The 16,464-nt window shown below is 42.1% G+C and overlaps 1 long non-coding RNA gene across 1 annotated transcript; it reads left to right on the top strand.

Annotated features, from left to right (window-relative positions):
- Positions 1 to 48: 48 nt before the first annotated feature.
- Positions 49 to 16,107, top strand: LOC130589242 (uncharacterized). Its single transcript, XR_008967073.1, has 3 exons — positions 49 to 308; positions 4,327 to 4,465; positions 12,779 to 16,107. It is a non-coding gene; the product is annotated as an uncharacterized LOC130589242 (long non-coding RNA).
- Positions 16,108 to 16,464: the final 357 nt, after the last annotated feature.

The following is a 16,464-nucleotide window of genomic DNA, read 5'->3' on the forward strand; positions in this document are numbered from 1 at the left end:
GGGGGGGGCGGTGCTGGGGGCGTCTGAGGCCGCGGGGGCGGGGGACAAAGCGGCTCCGAGCGCCCCGTGGGTCCCTTCGTGCTGGGTGCCGCCGCTGGCAATGGGAGAGGCGAGCCCGGCTGGGCCGTGTGGAGCTTTAAGTGTGCCGGGCCGTCTTCGGCTCTGCTCGCCGTGTAGGCGGGGAGTTCCATACGGTGTCACGAAATCACACAACGGATTGGTTTGGAAGGGACTTCTGCTGATTATCCAGTTCAAGTCCTCTGCCAAGGCAGGGTCACCTGGAGCAGGTGGCACAGCAAGGCGTGCAGGTGAATATCTCCAGAGAGGGAAACTTCTGACATCTCTGTGCAGTCTGTTCCGGTAATCTGCCGCTTTAAAGTTCTTCCTCGTATTGAGCTGGAACTTTACGTTTTAGTTTATGGTCATTGCTATTTGTCTTGTCGCTGGGCACTACTGGAAAGAGTCTGGCACCATCCTCTTGGCATCCACCTTYGAGATACTTACGTGCATTAATGTGATCCCCATCTTCTCTAGACTAAACAGGCCCAGCTTCCACAGTCTTACACCATAAAAGAGATGCTCCAGACCCCAAATGATCTTTGTGAGCCTCCACTGGACCCGTTCCAGTAGTTCCTTSTCTTTCTTGTACTGGGGAGCCCAGAGCCACAGTGTACCTCTCACTTAAATACAGATTTGCAGGATAGGTGCCTTCCTCCTCCATAGCAGATTTTTTTCCACATGCACAAATGGGGTTTGTCAATTGTATCTTCCAATTTAGAGACTTGGATTTTGTGTTCTTTAATCCAAAACTGATTTCTTTATGTTCTCTGCTAAATGCCAAATAACGAGCTAAATAAATTAATAAACACATTGATAGCATTCCTGTCCACCAAACAGATCGGGTTTTGTTTCTGAGCTGTGAATGTTTGTGAGTGCTCACTGATAGGCCGTATCCAAACTGCAGTGTTTGAGGAAGGGAAGCCAGTTTTGCAGAACATGCTGAAAGGTTATATAAGACACAACAGTGTTTACACTGTTTGGATTCTGTTGTGTACAAAATGTATTTACGCATCCAGAAAGGTAAACTTCCATAACAATTCTCTCTATATGCTACATGAAAAACAAAGGATTTAGTGACCTGTTTGTGCATGCTGGGTCAGAAAACGCTAGAAATGTGTGTTTCTAGAAAATGGTAGCTGGCTCTATGTGAACCTCATGTTTTGCATTGCTGTTCAGCATGAGACTCCTGGTGAACAATTCTTTTTTGGAATGGGAGGTTCACATTTCTGAAAAGTATTAGCCAGATCTTTTAGCATCCTGTTTAAGAAGAGCAGAGAAGAGACAGAAGTCCGTATGTACTRCATGTATACAGGACAACACATAGATGTCTCAAGAGCACTAGTTTTTCTCCTTCAGGGTACAATGTTAGAGCAAAGGACACCTTCCAGGTAAATTGGCAGAGGAGTGGCAATTAAATGCAGAAGGCATAACTACCCTTGGGTACTCAAGACAGTATTAGAACAAGGGAGCAGTACTGGCCAGGCTACAATAGCAGCCAGACAAATTTGGTGTGAGTATTTGAGCTGCAAGATGCTGACATCAYTTCAGTGGGACTACCCATGTTCTGACCATTTCCTATATGTTCATTGTCTTAATGTATAGATTGATCTCAGGGGCGCTGGTCGACTGGGCTCGACTGAATTGAAATTGCTGCCTTCCTGCTGATAGCCTTGTCTCACAACTGCTGTCTGAGGCTGCCAGCAAGGATTGGGTTTAKTGCTGAAATCCTTGCAAGTGTGACAGTCTGAATAAGGAGGCAAGCTGTTTATGTCTGTGTGGCAGTCCAGGTGGAACACCAGTGGTACCTCATGGTGGAGTTGGAAGAATTGTCATAGGCCTTGTATGCTTGAAGATGGTCTCGCCAAGCCAGGTGGAGGTAGTGCCCTGGAGAGGAAGAGGAGAGAATGCTGCAGATGAGGTGGGAAAATCAACAGCTAAAGTATGAAATGCTGTTGCTAGACTTCGACAACTAAAATAAGTTACAAAAGATGACAAAAACAAAGAACTTGGGACTATTTTGGGTTTGTGACCACTTTGCATTTTACTTGGGCTTTTGAAATATGGTATCTCCAGGTTACTGAGAATCCCTGGTTATCTGACCAACAGCTCAGTGAGGTCACACAGGAGGAGTTRTGTGTCACTGCTTAGTTTTGCCATCTGTCTGTGACAGAACAGGTTCTTTGTCTCAATTGCTGACTTCTTGCCCACTCTCCTGATTTATCCTATTGGCAGGAATTCATGGCGCCAGTAGGCTGGCTCAAGACAGCTTTCTAACAAAAATCTTTGGCTAAAAGGAGAGTCACATGGTGTCAGCAATCTGTATTCCTATTGTCTGGTTTGTGCTGGAACTACTGGTGTCAGGGCCGTCACAGTCCCACTGGCACCAATGATACCAGTGGTAGGTGAAAGGTGGCATCCTTTGGGGGAATGTGYTTAATGAAGTAGCAAGGCAAGCTGGGAGTGGAGGGTGATAGTAAGGCAGTGGCTTCACTAGCAAGCAGGAGCATTCCCACAGCACGCAAACAAGAATAGCAAAGCAGTTCTGGTGGTGGCTACAAGTTCAGCCAAAAGTACAGATCACCAGTGACAGTCCCAGTGAACATAGTGAGAAGGAGATCTGAGGTCAAGCCAGAAGTCTGTGAGTCAGGGTCAGAATCAGGTTCAGTGACAATAATCAGAGCCAATCAACCACCAGTCTGGTCATCGTCACACAAGCCCACAGTGATGGGAAGGAGCCATCATCAGCTCAGGTGGGTGAGGSTCTGGGGCAGTGTGTGTGGCCAGGCACAGTTATATCCGTAACACAGCTCATGCAAGGATTGAGGGAGAGTGCTTCAATGTAGGCACAGCTCTTGAGCAAAGTAAGTGGCCCTCACTTCTTAGAGCTCTTTCTCACGCAACAGTCTAATCCAAGGTCACKCAGCTGCACCACGGCAGAGCTGCCTGTGAGCATAGGCAGCTTAATGCTGACTAMCCCCAGGAAAAGGTCTAATTAAGAACTTCATCCCAGCTGAGGGACATATGTGACTGACTCCGTTTATGCGGCTTAATATTTGTGTGCCAGAGTTTATTTTAAAGACATGCAAACCATCATAGTCTATGAACAACTGGAGGCATGGCCAGACAAATTCTCTGTACACTATTAAATGCCATAAAGAAGTCAGAATTGAGGGAATCACATGGATCCTTCATTCATACGGGTGTGTTTTCCTCTTCTTTTGACACAATGCTCCTGTTGCATCCTTTGCAGAYGAAATTATTTTGATTTTCTTTTTCCTTTCTGCCAGTCCTTAGGACATGACTGCCTCTGAACAYAGAAGAGGATCCCAGGCTCATCCAAACCTGGAAAATGAGCCATGCTAAAGCATTCCCCRAACAAATACTACAAAGCAAAGTCTATGTTTTTAGTGACCTACCAGGATTGGCAGGCCTTCAGAGTGTGAACCTGCTAGCAGTGCCTTGGTCCTCACTCTGGAACACTTAATGCTACAAATGCTGTCAGCACTGACATGTAGTCACACTGCCCAAAATAAATTGTGATAAATTAATGGCCCTCTCAATTCTGACTACAGTTGCTACAGTGGAATGCTTGCTTGGGGGCTTACTTGACACTGCAGGCAAAAGAAACTCATTGATTTCCTTTGCATAGGTAGGGCACCCAGTCTTGTCTCTTGGGAGAAAAAGTAAGACTTAAGAAGGAAAAGCTTATGTCAGGTCTTCATTGGGAAGGTGCTCAGATGAATGCGTGTACTTCCAGGTATATGTGCAAGACATATCTGATCAGTTCTCACAAAACTTCTCTTATTTCTGGGATAACGATTGCAAGTGACGTGAATTTTTAATGGGCAGCAGTAGCCAAAAACTGCAGCTTTTTTTTCCCTCTTTGAATTCTGGAACACGTATTGGAAGGCTAAGCAGCTCCTGCTATAATATTTCACAAGTATTATACTGCAGCAAAAAATATATAGCATGTGTGTCAGAGGTCCTTTCAGATTTCTTACATTATTCATCTCTTGTCTCTTGTTTATATTTTGGAAACCTGACCAGTTGTAGTCCAAACATGTCCAGGAACTCCAAGTCCAGAATAAAATAAATGTGATGCAGGTTCACTACTGGGGTCACTATTATTAGTTCCTAAAGGAGTTTTGGTCTTAGCTGAAGGATTAACTTCAGACACTGAGGGAAGCTCATGGCGTCTATAGGTGGCTGAAGTCCAGACCTGTAAAGTGACACAAAACCAGCTCATACKTTTTTCCCTAATTTCAGCAGCCCTGTGTATATGGACCCACAGAGGACATTTTGAAGAAAAAAGAAAGCAGTCAGGAAAGAAGTTCAATTATTTATGGTGAGCAGATGGATTTATCAAGCCTGCCTGCTGAGACAGAGGCGTGGCTGTGCAAATCAGGTAAGTGCTTAGTGGTCACAGATAAATCCTCTCCACAGCCCCAGTGCTGTTTATAATATATGTAAGTACTAGAGGCATATATTGCACTCAMATTTACAATCTTTTTAAAATTAACAATTTCTGCAGTGGGGTATGTGTGGACTTCATGAAACACTGTGTATTTATGCAGCTAAGCACATTCTTAGTGGCACACTACCCTGGCTTTCCACAGCAGGGGGTTTCAGCTGTATTCATAYTCCAAATATTTTGTCTCATTTTATCCAGATTATACTGTTACTTACCTCCTTTCTCTGAGGCAGGTCCTTCTCTCCATATATATGATATATTCATGCCAAGCTTTCTTGGACCGCAGTAGGAATTTTTCCTGGTAAGTCATGATGAAACAATGCATACTTAAGCTCTCTGGTACATATGCCRTTATTAATTTCATGTCTAAATTTGGTTGCCTGAACTTCGACTGTCACTGCCAATAGCAACTGCCCACAAACATTATCCTTAACAGTGACAGCATTACAGAGCAACTGTGACCCCATGGAAAAAGAAAGATAAGACTCTGTCAAACATAAAGCCCTTACAAACATTTTGCAATAACCTCTAAGGTTTTGTTGGAATAAGAGCTAACACATTTTTTTAAACAAAAAATGTGCATTACTCTGTATTTGTATCTAGTTTCTTTTTTTTCATGGGGCAAGCTTTAGCAAACAAATTACTTTGAAAAATGAGTGTAATTGCTATTTTAAAACTGTGTTGTAAAATCCTGTATTTCATGCCTCTCAAGGCCTTATATGTTGTCAGTTTGTGTCTTGCTTCACTTGGTTCTCAGTCTTTTGCAAAATTTTGTGTTTCCTAATATCAACCACTAAGTTCATGCTAAGTATTACCCAGGAAAATTAACTACTTTCTGCTATTCTGAAATGAAATATATATATATAATTTTAGACACAGGTGCAAGTTTAAACATAAAATTCAAAATTACTTCCATCCTTCAAAATACCAGGGTTGCATAGAATTAGGGGACTGTGACACAGCAATTCCCCAGCATGAAATGCAATAATCAGGAGTATAATCTTGTTTCTCTTAGCACACATTATTATTGYAATAGGATGCTGTTGACCCAACTAGTTAGCCAATATCAGTATAGGAGAATCTGATATTTCTCTGGTTCTGACACATAATTTTTGGCAGTGTGTATACAGGCTCATTCCATTGCAAATTAAGAAGGATTAAATAGCAGAATACAATGCTCCAGTCCCATTTCTGACAATGCTCCTGCCAAAATCCTTCGATGCYTAAATTCCCATGTCCTCTCCTGTCTGTTTGCCAGACCTTTGGCTGTGCTCTTCCACCCTTTTGGCAATACATAGCTGGGATCGATAGTCTGTGTTTGTATTTTCTGGGACACTTTTAACTGCATGGCTCCAGCACTTCAGGCTTGTAAACAAGGCTGGTCCATGGACAATGATTTTCCTTTGCTGCTACAACTGGAGTAGAAAGACACTACATTGGCCTAACATGCCATCAGTTGTACACCCGACCACACACACTACCTGTACCAGTGACAACTGGGAACATGCTGATAGCATTTCTGTGCCTTCTTAACAGCACCTTGCCATGCATTTGCCCATCACTTAGGAAAACTGGTCTCCCTTGTCTTGGGCAGCAAGCATTTTGCAGGTCAGTTGCTCAGCAGTAGCTGTTCTCAGGTTTGGTCTCGAGCAATTCCGGTTCCAGAAAACAGATTTTAGTCCTTCCCCTTGATGCAGATGGAGAACGACAGGCAGCGGCACCTTCCAATAATTCTTGTGCAAAACACATGTGATTTTACAAGAAGTCTCTTTGGTGCCAGTATAAAGGATTAGTCCTGTTTGTATTAAGTAACAAAAAATCCAAATAAAACAGCATAGAAAACAGATGAGAGAGGAACTTTTTGTATCTGCCAGTCCAAATGTTTGTTCTTTCAGGTATGCTCGTCACATAACCTTTTAAATGAACTTATTCAGCTGCAATTTAATTCTAGGCAAGTTTCTTATTCCCCCACCTGCATATGGAAAGCYGTTTCCAAAGACCAGCCTTCTTTTTATCAGAACAATTTATTTGTGCCCAGCATATATCAGTTTGTCCTGCTGCTAAACCTCACCTTGACCTCTTCTGTGGTGTTTACACTTCTGGGAGCAGCTGGTTTCTTTCTGATCCTCTGTTTTTCAGGGTGCCATGCAAATTCCCTGGAGCAATATGCTTCCTTAGTAGTTAGGGTATTTAAATAAACTGTCTAATTTAGAAGCCAAGTCAGAACTTAGGTAGTCTGAATGATTGGAGATGCCCATCTCCTTCCATTGACTACAGGAGACCCTGGTGACTGTGCTCCTATTTTATGTGTCTTTGTAAAGTGCCTGAAGTTGGGCAGCATGAATCTGGGTTTCAGTGYTGTTGTTTTTCATCTCCTGACCAGTCTTGAAGTTTTTCTCTGCACTGGTTCCCATGAYAATTCTTCTTTCTTGAACATAGATGACCACTTTTCCAGATGAAATCTCCCAAGTGACACTGATAGCTTTCCCACATCTCTGTCAATCAGAAATACCTGATCAGAAATATTTTGCTATTATGTTTAATTTAAACAGGCCTCAAATCTGTATARTATTTCCTTCCTTCCTCTCTATGGTGTAGAGTTTATTAACTCTCTGGCTGAGACCTCAAATTTGTTTTAGTCCTTAAATCCATGATCTTTCACCATGGGTTATTAATTTTTACTTTATTTCTGCCAACCTAGACTTCATAGTCAATTCTTCAAGGCAATATTTAAAACCCTTTTTATAAAGGCACTGCCTTCCAATTTACATGGAAGTTTTAAGTTCTATTAACAACCTCCTGTTTCTGGTGTCCTGGTAATTAGTGGCAGCATTAGGCTGCTTCCTCTCAAGAGCAAGAAATTCCTGTCAGAAGTCCACATTTTTGTGTTGCATAGTCACCCACTTGTTGCTTATACATTTTCCAGGCTGCCCAAATAATGAGTGTTGAAAGGTGTTGTTTTTGAATCATGTTTTTTTCTTGAAATGGAGGGAAATGTAACAATAAGGTTATTACCGTCGACCATGTAATTGCAGCCCTTTTTCCATTCCATCATTGGAAACTGCAGCTTATATGAAAGATTATTATTTAATTGCTGCTTATATGAAAGGTGATTTCTCACTCAAGTCACAGTCAAGCTGCTGGGACCTTCCAAAGCTCATGAGCTACAGTCTGAATGATGTGCAGACTTCATGCTTCTCTTTACACTGAAAATTGAAAATATGAAKAGTGGTTCATTGTTGAACAGAAAAGATTGTTTCAGCTGCTGGCAGAGCTGATTAAGCAAGACATGGAGAGAATTAGCAAAGCTCATTTCCAAGAAAGGGGGAGCTGKTTTTTTTTGTGGATTCAAGAGCGACTGTAGCTACGTGACTTTTATTCTACCAAAGTCAAAGCATTGAAGTACCCGGCTGTATGCTTTATGGTTACCCCTAGATCAAAATCCTGGCTCATCCCAGGATGAATTTTACGCATTTCTGCCTTTCTCTTCTCTACAGGATGACTGTGTGACCTCCTTCTCATCCTCTGTTCACTGTCTCCAAGCCRTCCCTCACTCCAGGGCTTTCGTCCCACCCACATCTGGACACACTTTCCCTTCCTCAAGTGGTTCAGCGTCTCTTGTTTCCTTTTCCCTCACAATGGCCATCTGGAGTCTCCTCCCTTTCATCCATCTCCTCTTTGCTTTCACAGACTTTAACACTTTGGATTTAAACTGAGAAGATCTGAGATATGCTCAATGATTTCATCAATTTATTTTCTYAGAGGTGGGCTGTTGCAACTGCTGTCAGAAATGCGGGATGTGCTGACTAGAGGCTCTGGTTTACTGGCCTCAAAGTCAGGCAATTCATGCCCAAGGGTGTCTGTAATGTTCTTGCAATGCTCTGTAAGTGATTGAATGCCATGTTGTACAGTTACCTTATTACAGGCAAACACAAATAAGCAGACATGGCTATGAAGGATTTTTGTGGGCCCTGGCTTCAGCTGCCAAAGATGAGGACTCACTCCTGGATGCAAAAGCTGCTTTGCCATGTTAAGCACTGATGTATAAAAAAATACATCCTAATTGCTAAGTAGTCACCAGTCACTCAAAGAGAAGCTATACAAAAGTGCTTTTGCACTAAGGGGAGGAAAGTAACTATCCAGCAGGGGGGCCCTTTCCGGCAAAACAAGAATGCTCTTACCTGCAGACCAGAGAAAAGTGGGTGTAGGCAGAGCAGAAATAGGATGTCACCCATATAAAAAACTCCTGTACAATCTATGGAGTGTAGGGGATGTACAGTGCAGTAATGTTTAGATTTTCCAGTTACTGTCAATGCTGGCCAAAAATAATGACTCATTCAAATATGCTTAAGAGCTGCGTTTTGAAATTAAGAATCTGGACAGACAGGTACTGACATGGAAATGTACACAACACTTTGTTTAAACAGTGTCTTTCACAACCAGCTACTCAGTGACACGTGACAAGCCACAATACTTTTGCCACGTCAGTCACCTGTGGCACGTGTCCTAGCTTTGTCCCCTTGGTCTGTCCCCATGCTCAGCACCCCACTGCACTGACGTGCCTGTCGGCYGCACAAATCTCATCTGCTCTCAACRTGTTTCAGACCTGAGGATGCAGAAGTACAAGCTCTTAGTGTTTTGGGCACCTGCTCTCCCCATCCTTTCAAGGTTTTTCTATGTCATGTAAGCAATTTTTTTCAGGTTGCTTTAGAAAGCAAAATTTTATCATGAGAAGTGTTGTGTAAATATCCATTCCCAAGAGAAACTTTTGGAAAATATGTACATGGTTGCTGTCAGAAAAAAAAAAAAAAAAAAAAAAAAAAAAAAAAAACCCAAAAAAAAAAAAGAAGAGACTATTTGTCTCTGCATCAGTTTCACATTGAGTATTTGCACATGTGTGACTCCACACAGGAGATTTTCTGCCTCCAGCTGCTTGTTTCCTTATGTAAGAGAGAAAAATACTGAACATAGTGCCTGCTGGACCTTCATCATGCATTGAGGAACATGGATGTGACATCTCACAAACAGAAACTGTGTATGCAGACTCAGAGGTTCTCCTGTGGCCTCTGCACCATCACCTCTGACAGCTGCCCCTTCAGGCTGCAGCATGGAGGGATTGCACCCCCCTGAGGGGGTTCAAAATGTCCTGTAATTGAAGTGTTGTGGATATTGTAGCAGTGGAAATATCCAGAGATGTGGTGCCTCCTGAGCTGGCTCATTGAGGTGGTAATCACAATGCGTAGAGCCAGCAGCATTCCTCTGCCTTGAGGTCAGCACCCTAAACCAGTCAGACTGATGCCAACACCTCACCACACCTGCCAGTAATGTCATTAAAACCCAAATCCTCATCTCTGAAAGGTCAGCACTAAAGCCTTGTTTGGTCCTTGGCTGCCTTTTTGGCAGTTCTGCTCCCAGCCATCAGATACCTCCATGGGGATGAGGACAGCCTAAGGCCAGGTTGGGACACATCAGCCTGCATGTGTGGTGGGATCAGCATCAGGCCTGGTAGCGGGTATCCTTACATCTGGCAGCTCCACTGCACTAGTCTCCCTGCTATTTTAGGACAGAGACAGTGTGGTCAGGACTGAAAACAATATGAACAAGGCTATAATGGAAAAAGATAAGATATTGCATGATGGAATACAATATAATGCWGTACTGTGTTGTGTAAGATATTACTGCTGTGGTCATGAAAGTTGATGAAGTGACAAGGCAGGGCAAGGTTGTTCCAATGGCTTGTTTTCCATTTGTGTAATTTTGTTGTTTTTTGGTGTGGGCTTTTTAGTTATTTGTTGTTGTTGTCATCATTGTTAGATTTCACTACTGAATCTAGAGAAGGCTGGCTCCGTTTTGTCTGGTGACACTGGCAGGAGCTAATCACTATTTCAGCCTGCATAATAAATCTGCTTCTAAATTCAGGCATTTCAGAGGGCATCTCTTTTTTAAAGGAGGCTCACAGTAACGCTCTGTGCTGCTACTTGAAAAGGCAGCCAGCACCCACACTGCGGCAGGGAGAGGGATGGAGCTCAGAAGCCTCCGAGTGCCCTTTCCTCCTCCTTCAGGGCAAAGCCTGTGGAGCAAAAAAGCCAGAGCAGGCTCCTCATGGATGCTGCTGCCCAGGACCTCCATGCTTCTGTGTGATACCACACCTGTGCAGGACTTTTTGGTCAGCACTAAGAAAATCTGCTCAGAGGGCAGTTAGACACTGTTTTCCTCTTCCTGCATCATAGAATTTTTCTGTTTGTAACTACCTAGGATTACCAAAATACCTTTAAATTTCTCCAGTCTATTTTATGTTAAGTAATGAGGGCTGGAGGAATGAGGCATAACCTATAGATCAACAACATACYGGTAGTGCTGCATATACCTTCCCTTCCATTTTTCATTTAAAAACATCTAAGACCAGTAGGATAACATGCTGAAAATATAAATCATGTTGCCTTTTGATGCAKTTGAGGAACTAGAAACAAGGAAGAGGAACACATTTACATATTAGAGTATTATAGACGCACACAGGTTGAATACTCACTGTAGCTTGTAATAAAATTTTTAACACAGGTMGTAATAGGATATAATTGCATTTGAGGTGTTTAAGAGAGGGTGCTTCTCATATAAACTAACCACAGGAACAATTAGAGGCACAAAAGTCCATGTTCCTCATGTGTTCTCAGTCACAAAGTATATTAAACTATGAGCAAACSCAGAGGTTGTGATCTTCTGTTCTGAAAATCGACTAACCTCATAATTACAGRTGTTTATATAACTAAAGGAGGCTTCTTTTGAACTGCATTTCTTTTAGACCATGCTGATTTACATCAAAATAATCACTGACCTGGGTTGCACAGGGGACATCTCTGAGCAGTGTGAGATTTTCTTGCAATAAAGCTCCCTTCACCCTGAGGGTTGTGGATCTTTAATTTACAGAARGCAAAATTGCTTGGAAGTCTCTACCATGATTGAAGTGGCTTGTAGCTACAAAGCCCACATATTCCTCCTAGCAATATTAGCCTTTTTAGCTCAAGCAAGCTCCATAAAACCTCAGAACATCATTTGTTTCCAGGAGTCACAACTAATTTCTCACTAATGGAAAGATTGCGACGCAGGACAGATTGATTTCCATAAACATGATTTACTTTCTTAACTGTCTCATTAAAACAAGCAATTAGCCAAAGCTTTAAGTGTTACAGACTTTTCTGTGAGGATACATTGATGATGAAAGCACTTGTTTCTCCAGGATGGGAGTTCCTAGTTATTCACAAAGGCAGCAAGATGACTTACAGCCCCAAATTCGWCAGGAAATATGACAAGGAGCTGTGCCTTTTCTCACCACTCCAATTCCCTTTCTGGAGAGCAGATAACCAGCAGCCTTTGCCTTCTAACCCTTCAAGGGGACACGTGCCCAGAGTTGTCCTGGCTATGCTGAAACACATGGACCAGCATRGACTTTGCCACAGCCCTCAGCTTCACTGCTCCTTCTGCTCAGCTGCACACAAACATTAACCCCTGGTGGGGAAGCTCATTTCCTCCACATGCTCTTAATTTTGGGCAATAAATAAATAATATGCTTGGAACAAAAGCTTGTAACTGAAGCTGAGACAGTTGTGGATTTATTATGCATGATAAATCCTGGCTGTAACACAGGCATCCATGCCAGTAAATTTAACAGCTGTATTGCCCTGAAGACTGGTCTGTATTTAGAAGGGTAAATAAGATTCTTCTTTTCCTCGGTGGTTGCTGACAAAGTTTGTAACAGGTCTAATAATGCTTGTGTCCTGTGGGAAATATGTATGGTAATTTGCCTGTGTAAACACTCATTTCTCCTAAGTGGATGCTCTGTCTGGTTCTCTGTGTCCCTTCACATGTTTTATAAAAACAGTTAAATAAGCAGCTTGCTCCCTGTGCCTCTTGTCACCAAATCAGTGACATGGGTCAAAGTCTAGCAGCCCAAAACCCCATCTCAGATCTTTATGATTTTTTTGCAGAYCCTCCCCAGTCCTCCTCTGCACCAAACTCAAATGCTTTCTGTTCTGTGCCATGAAGATCAAATGAATTAAAGCTACTTTAGACTGTTTTGGTCATGGTAGCCTGGGGAAGTAATTCCTTCCAACAGTTTTATTAATTGACATATATGTGTCTTTGCAGCTTGAATGCTGAAAAAATGACCTTCAGATCCTGGGAAGGGGTCCCATAGTTCCTTTCACGATTCACAGCTCTTTTTTTTTTTTCCATATCTTTCTATGATTACAGCTGTGGAGACTGCTTTGCTTGGTTTTTCAAAATAATTCTTAAACGTTGGTTGATAYCATGTTGATCGTCGCTCAGCATGAAAGATCACTTATGAATGGAGGGCACGAAGTGGTTTCCATTGCTGCCATCTCCTGGCGAAGTTAATGAACTCCACGCGGCAATAACAAAAGCACATTAACAGGGAGGAGAAATTAGACAAACTAAAATTGCATGCAAATTTTCCTGAAAGCAGCTGGTAGATGCCAGGAAAGCATCTCAAAGTATAATACACACCAGAAGGACCATTTCCAGCTGAAAATTTCCATGCTTCCTGAAACTGCCGTGTTCGTTGTTGTAGTACCGATGTAACACCCAGAATGATATTAGAAAATGTAAGAAAAAAATATTATATTTCTCTGTGTTTTGGCAGGCATTTGACATAATGACTCTGCAATCAATTTTATGGTTTTGCTGATGYAATTTCTCTGCTCTTTCAGAGTGGGAAAATAGAGAACATTTTGGGGTTTAGGCAGGTAAGCACTTAATGTTTTAACAATGGAAATTATCCATGAAAGTTCAAGGAGAGGCACAAGGTTAGAATTGTTTGTTAATTAACATTTTTGGAACTGATCACCTGACAATGCCCCTATAATTGCTGTTGTTTAGTAACTATGAATTGCTGTTGTTTAGTAGTATATGAAAGAAAAATTATTAAATCTCCTAGAGTTCTGTAAAGGCAAAATAAGAATTTCAGTCACCTGAGCAACAAATAAAAAAAAAATAAAGAAATAAATTTAGGTGCTATTTTTGCTGCATATTCAACACATTTCACTGCAAAAAAATAGGCTCTTCTGTGCTCTGCACACAGAGCAGCTCCATGAGGTGCACAGCCGAATCCAGTGGGAATCCATCATACAAATAGGAAATACATTCAATTTCTGCCCTCATTTTCTGAACAAAAGCACAGTATTTTGTTTGTATTCCATTCATTCATGACAAATTTCAGATTCTTTAGAGTTTTATCATTACTTTGGCTTGCTCATGAGTTCCAATTAATTTTAATGATTTAAGGATCAAAAAAACGCTCAGTATTTCCTGACGTCACACCTTTATACTTCAACTGCAAGCTCCACTAATCCTCAGAAATTCATTATGGGAAAGATGGAGCACTTGATAGCTTTTTGATCTCTTCCACAATCRTTACTTCATTCATCAGCCAGCCAGYTGGCTGTATCAGCTCCCTTTGGAGTCCCTTTCCCTGACTAAGCAGTGCTGCCATAAAACTGCATTGTATCCCCGTGCTCTGCCCTTCCTCCACAGATGTTACTGTTTCAATGGGCATACACAGTCCCTTAGCAAAGCTAAAATACTGCTCTGCCAAGTTCCTCTTGGCCAAGATACTTCCTGATGCTGATTTTTTTAAGAGCTTGTGCGAACTATGTACCTTTCCCACTCCAAGGACAGAATATCTTTGGTTTACTCTGGCTGGCAGCCTGCCCATATGGCATCCAGGTTTCTGGGGTTCAGAATGGTTTCCATATGATCAGACTAAATTATTTTGGCATCAAAAATGGTTTGGCAGTGCACAGCACTCTCTGGAGCACAGTCATTTATGCTCAACAAATATTTTCATCTATAAATGAAAGTCAACCCCAGAAATGTAAAACCTAACCTTTTAGCAGGGCTRTTTTCTTTGCATTGTGAAGTCCTCAATAAAATGTTTTGTAGAAGCTCCAACCCTATTCAATGAACTAAGTCTTTTTAACCTGTAAATCTCTGCTTTTTAATCCCACTATCAATGGCCATGTGAAATACAACTGACTCTCATGAAACTGCTCAAGAATAACCATGATTCCAATTTGGACTTACTTCATATGATATCACTGCTATTCAGAATAAGATAACCAGGGCACTTCCCTTTGCTCTACTTATGGCCTTCCTAGTTAATGTGTCACACTAAGAAGGTGTGGACAAGAAAAAGAATTAGCACTCATTAGAGACAACTGTGACCTAATGAAGAATTCATGGGGAATGACAGGATGAGCAGGGACTGCACAGGGAATGCACTGTGACAGCCATGGTGGTGAGCGGGTATCTGGTGTGATTCAAAGCTGCTTACAGCAGTGAACGTCAGACATTGCATTCTCAAAGAATGGGTGAGAATGCATAGAAAACATAAAATATTTATGCTTTATTTGTCTTTTCATAACCACTATATATGGCAGACATACCTGTGGGAAAACTCCCCTCTGCTCTTTGTCAGAGGCAGATGCCTGGGAGCATTAGGAGGTGGATCAGAGCCTGAACAAAGCATTCAGTGAGCTGTGTGCATTCAGTGAATGCTGGAAGTGCACACACTTGAGTATAGTGAATCTTCAAGKGAGGGTCCAGAGCACTTTCCAAAATGTTTCTGTGGCACTTACACTGCTCAGTAGTTTTAGCATTTTCCCTCAGGAGGGAAACAGGAGACAGGCTCAGTGAACAACAGGCTCACCCTTCCCTGCAGGTATTTCTTATTAAGGGGGCAAATGTTTTGCTGTTGATGCTGTTMTACCTCTCCCCCATCTAAAGAAGGGACCAGGACTGCCATATTTTCCAGCCCCGCAGTTTTCCCAGGCATGCAGGAATATCAACACACAAGTTAATTCCAAGTGGTTGTTCTATGGACAAAGTTTAGTTCCTACAGCTCATTTCAAATGTCCCTGCACATCCTCTCTCATGTGTGATCATCCTGGTCACCTGCTCACCACCCCTGCATTTGCTGTCATGTAACACTGGCCAGATTTCTGCTGTCTCCCTTACTCTTTCCCTCATTTCTGTACATCCTGTTTTCACTAATTCCTCACTCTGGTGCTTCATCTTCCTCTCATGCCTCTATATTTTTGGCAGCTCGAGAGGCAACATATGCTCTGTCGGGTTCAGAGCTCCGTGTGTGCTGCCCATCGTGCCAGCGCACACATGCTGTTCACGCAGCAGAGCCGTGCCTCCTGCAGAGGAGAAGTGCTGAGCTACCCCTTCCTCTCCTCCTCAGGGACACTTCCTCAGCCCTTTATACCAGTCACCTGCATTTTTTTTTATCCTTGTAGGAACTAAATATCTTTGAGGCTGCTACTTTTTTGGCAGATTTGGTAAAAATAGCCGTGTGGCTTCAGGAGTCTTTGTACAGTGGGAAGGCGGATAGGAGGAGAGATAGTCACTGCAATTGTACTACTTCAGTTCCTTAGAAATCAGAGCTAAAAATTAATTACGTTGGAAAACGGATCATAAGGATATGGACTCACTACCCTGTCTTTCTGTCCGCCTACCAGACCTCTTATCTCCTATCCTGACTTTATATCATAAGATCATGAAGTAAGAAATGTATTTTTGCTCTGTGTTTTCTCTATTACAGTAAAAAAATAAAGTGAGTAACTAATAAAAATATACAGGACTTGGCTGGTTTCTTTCTACATAGCAGCTGCTTCTCACAACACTGTTTTAAAAGCCCCAGCACATTGAGCCAATGAATTCACAAATGCAATATGATTGAAGGTCCTGCAAGATGCCCCTTGATCTCTTCCCCAGCTGCTCTTTTTCCTCCCCTATACCTTTTTTTTTTTTTTTTTTTTTTTTTTTTTTTTTTTTTTTTTTTTTTTTTTTTTTTTTTTTTTTTTTTTTTTTTTTTTTATGATCATTCTGTCCTTCTGTTCCTGCACAACTCAAATGCT

This window comes from Malurus melanocephalus, unplaced genomic scaffold (genome assembly GCF_030028575.1).
Source record: "Malurus melanocephalus ecotype Western Australia unplaced genomic scaffold, MMel_1.1 scaffold_27, whole genome shotgun sequence".
Lineage (NCBI taxonomy): Eukaryota > Metazoa > Chordata > Aves > Passeriformes > Maluridae > Malurus > Malurus melanocephalus.